Source organism: Cervus canadensis, chromosome X, assembly GCF_019320065.1.
Source record: "Cervus canadensis isolate Bull #8, Minnesota chromosome X, ASM1932006v1, whole genome shotgun sequence".
NCBI lineage: Eukaryota > Metazoa > Chordata > Mammalia > Artiodactyla > Cervidae > Cervus > Cervus canadensis.
In genome coordinates, this window is record NC_057419.1 from 55,765,103 (window position 1) to 55,769,733 (window position 4,631).

Here is a 4,631-nt window from a genome sequence, read left to right on the forward strand (position 1 = left end):
CATTGTTTCCCCATCTATTTGCCATGAAGTGGTGGGACCAGATGCCATGATCTTAGCTTTCTGAATGTTGAATTATAAGCCAACTTTTTCACTCTCCTCTTTCACTTTCATCAAGAGACTCTTTTGTTCTTCGCTTTCTCCCATAAGGGTGGTGTCATCTGCATATCCGAGGTTATTGATACTTCTCCTGGCAATCTTGATTCCAGCTTGTGCTTCATACAACCGAGCATTTTGCATGATGTACTCTGAATATAACTTAAATAAACACAGTGACAATATACAGCCTTCACATAGTCCTTTCCTGATTTGGAACCAGTGTGTCGTTCCATGTCCAGTTCTAACTGTTGCTTCTTGACCTGCATACAGATTTCTCAGGAGGCAGGTCAGGTGGTCTGGTTATTCCCATCTCTTTAATAATTTTCCACAGTTTGTTGTGATCTACACAGTCAAAGGCTTTGGCATAGTCAATAAAGCAGAAGTAGATGTTTTTCTGGAACTCTCTTGCTTTTTTGATGATCCAGCATATGTTGGCAATTTGATCTCTGCTTCCTCTGGCTTTTCTAAATCCAGCTTGAACATCTGGAAGTTCACGGTTCACATACTGTTGAAGCCTGGCTTGGAGAATTTTGAGCATTACTTTCCTAGCGTGTGAGATGAGTGCAATTGTGCAATAGTTTGAACATTATTTGGCATTGCTTTTCTTTGGGATTGGAACAAAAACTGACCTTTTCCAACCCTGTGGTCACTGCTGAGTTTCCCAAATTTGCTAACATATTGAATGCAGCACTTTCACAGCATTGTCTTTTAGGATTTGAAATAGTTCAACTGGAATTCCATCACCTCCATCAGCTTTGTTCATAGTGATGCTTCCTAAAGCCCATTTGACTTTGCATTCCAGGATGTCTGGTTCTAGGTGAGTAATCACACCATCCTGTTTATCTAGGTCATGCAGATTTTTTTCATATAGTTCTTTTGTGTATTCTTGCCACTTCTCCTTAATATCTTCTGCTTCTGCTAGGTCCATATTTCGGTGCTTTATTGTGCCCATCTTTGCATGAAATGTTCCCTTGGTCTCTCTAATTTTCTTGAAGAGATCTCTAGTCTTTCTTATTCTATTGTTTCCCTCTCTTTCTTTGCCTTGGCCAGTGCAAAGAGCTGATTCACTTGAAAAGACCTTAATGCTGGGAAATATTGAGGGCAAGAGGAGAAGGGGGAAAGAGAGGATAAGATGATTGGATGGCATCGCTGACTCAATGGAGATGAGTTTGAGCAACTCAGGGAGATTGTGAAGGACAGGGAAGTCTGGTGTGCTGTAGTTCATGGTGTCGCAGAGTCAGACACAACTTTGTGACTGAAGAACAACAACAACCTTACACCTAAAGCTATCAGAGAATAAAGATCAAACAAAACCTAACATTAGTATAAGGAAACAGGAAGATAAGAGCAGACATAAATGAAATAGAAGTGAAGAAAATAATGAAAAAAAAATCAATACAACTAGAAGCTGGTTGGGCTTCCTTTGTGGCTCAGAGAGTAAAGAGTCTGCCTGCAATGCAAGAAACCCGGGTTTGATCCTTGGGTCAGGACAATCCCCTGGAGAAGGAAATGGTTACCCACTCATGAAGCTAAACAAAATTGATAACCAGACTCATCAAGAAAAGAAGGGAAAGGACTCAAATCATTAAAATTAGAAATGAAAATTGAGGTGGGTGGAGCTAGCCCAGTCAAATGCTTAGGGAGTTGGGTGGGAATCCAGCATACCTGAGGCAGACAGGCGGCTGGGCATCCTCAGTTACTGGATAACTGCTTCTCTTTCTGGTGTCTCCTCCACATAATGAGAAGTATGTTCATGGAAGTCCCTGAGACAGCCTCCATGGAGGAGCAGAAAAAAATGGAAGATAAAGTGACTAGTCCAGAGAAAGCTGAAGAAACAAAATTAAAAGCAAGGTATCCTCATCTGAGATGAAAGACTAGAGGTTCAGATTTTTTGAAGAAATGATTGCCGAAAGGGCAAAAATATTTTGATTCTGGGAATTACAGTATGGCTAAAGCAAAAATGAAGAACAAGCAATTTCCTACCACAGCCACAGATAAGACAGAGGTCACTGGTGACCACATTCCCACTCCATACAACCTTCCTCAATGGTAATCATCTCTTGTTAGCAAATTGACTGATTGATTAAAGCAGTTGGACTGCATGTGTCTTGTAATTCCCATTATTTCCCCTTAATATATTACTTCTCTGCTTTTTATTTCCTTTCACTCACTAAGCCATTCAAGAGTGATGACTTCGCATGTAGCAGTAGTGTGCGCTGCTATTGTAAGTGGATGTGGTTTAGTTGCTAAGTTGTGTCTGACTTTTGTGACCTCATTGACTGTAGCCCACCAGGCTCCTCAGTCTATAGGATTTTCCAGGCAAGAATACTGGAGTGGGTTGCCATTTCCTTTTCCAGGGGATCTTCCCAATCCAGGGATCAAATCCAGATCTCCTGTACTGCAGGTAAATTCTTTACTGACTGAGCTACCAGGGAAGCCCTGGTAAGGGAATATACTAATACTTATGTAGAGTTTTTACTAGTTTAACAGTGCACTGGTGAAAAGAAATTGTTAGAGCAAAGTAAAGTAATCTACTTGAAAATAATCGTATGTATTACCTAACTCCTAGTGTAGTGCTGGTTCCAACAAGTAACAAGTAAGTTTTACAATTTTAATGTTTTGGCTTTCTTTAACTCATTAAATTATAGCTTTGTATGTTACTCTTATTTAATATAACCCCTACCGTATTGGTTTCTTCTACATTTTCCTTTTGGATTTTGTAAAACAGAAATTTAAGACCACAAGTTTGAAGAAAAGTCACATATTTCAAATACAGACAGGACTCCAAAAGATTTATATCCTGTGCTTGAACTACAATGACCTTAACTCTGTTTCAGCTTCAACAGTAGAATGTTACTCAGGCAATATTTGCCCATTCTGTTGTAACTTATGTGACTCTGGTGCTTAAGAACTACTATTGAAGCTAATATTCTTATTAAGTTCCATAATGCTAAAATACCTTTTGTTGTTGAAGATGTGAGGTGTGCATGTGCATTAACTGTTTAATTCACTTTTGTGCCACTTTTGTAAGTACATTTTTTCCACAACTTCTCACAACAGTCTGTATTAATTTCACATATTAAAGAGTAGATGATGTGCTAACCAGAAGTACAAGAATTCCTATACAAAACTCTATATGTCATTTGTCATTTGTATATAGTAAGAGTGAAAGGTTGTGGTTTGTGAGCTGTTCACTATGCTGGGATTCATGACGCCCAGAGGAGATGGTTTTAATCTGGGGCCAGAGACAAGGCTTGACTACTCAGAGCTTTTTGTGTAGCAAAGTTTTATTACATTACAATAGAGATAGGGAAAGCTTCTGACATAGACATCAGAAGGGGACAGAAAGAGTGCCCGCTTGCTAGTCTTTAGCAAGGTGTTTTATGTCTGTTAGTGAGTGAGTGAAAGTTGCTCAGTCGCATCCAGATCTTTGCAACCACATGGACTGCAGCCTGCAGTGAGCTCCTAATCAGATAAAAGAGACACCTCAAGACTGAGGGAGTTTCATCAGGCCCTTTTCCCACAATATTCATTGTTGAGCTAGAATGGTACAAGGTGTGTCATACTCGGCAATAAAACAATTGAGATGAATATTGGTTTGTTGAGTCATTATCAGCCCAAGGTTTAAGAAAAGAAAAAAAAAATAAATAAAAAAGGTTAGTCTTAGGTAGAACTGGCTTCCTCAACAGAGAAGGGGAAAAAAATGTCTGCCTGCCATTTGCAGTTTATTTCCTCCTGTGACTTGGGGACCTCTGGCCTTCCTACCTGCTAACCCTCTCAAGAGTAGTTTATAGTCTTGGGGTTATAGAATACCAAACTGAAATGTTTGCTCAGTCTTGTTGTTGTTCAGTCACTAAGTGGTTTTCAACTCTTTGTGAGCCCATGGACTGCAGCATGCCACGTTTCCCTGTCCTTAACTATCTCCTGGAATTTGCTCAAAATCAGCTTTCGCTTAAACACTGACCACTGTTTGCCAATTAGGAAATTAGGAACGGGGCGGAAACCCCCAGGAAAGTCCCGTGCGCATGAAAGTTTTGACCAATGAAATTGCTTTGCAAACTTGTAACCAATCTGCTTAAACCAACTACCAATGGCATGTGCTCACCCTATAAATTTGTGTAACAGCTTGGGCTCGGGGCTCTCTGACCCGCACCACTGTGTTGGATGTGGCAGGAGGCCTGACTCGAGTCAGCAATAAACTTCCCTTTTTTGCGAGTTGCATTGTCTTGGAAGCCTTCTCTCTTCCCGCTCGGGGATTCGGACATCGGGCATAACAGTAACGATGACCCTATATGAAAGACAGCAAAAGAACAGGCTCTTGGTCTATATGGGAGGAGGTGAGGGTGGGATGATTTGAGAGAATAGCATTGAAACATGTATATTAACATATGTGAAATAGATCCCAAATCCAGGTTTGATGCATGAGGCAGGATGCTCAGGGCTGGTGCACTGGGATGACCCTGAGAGATGGGATGGGGAGGGAAGTGGGAGGGAGGGTCAGTATGGGGAACACAGGTACACCCATGTCTGATTCA

At 40.8% G+C, this 4,631-nt stretch overlaps 1 pseudogene; it reads left to right on the forward strand.

Annotated features, from left to right (window-relative positions):
- Positions 1–1,580: 1,580 nt before the first annotated feature.
- Positions 1,581–2,179, forward strand: LOC122435564 (annotated as a pseudogene).
- Positions 2,180–4,631: the final 2,452 nt, after the last annotated feature.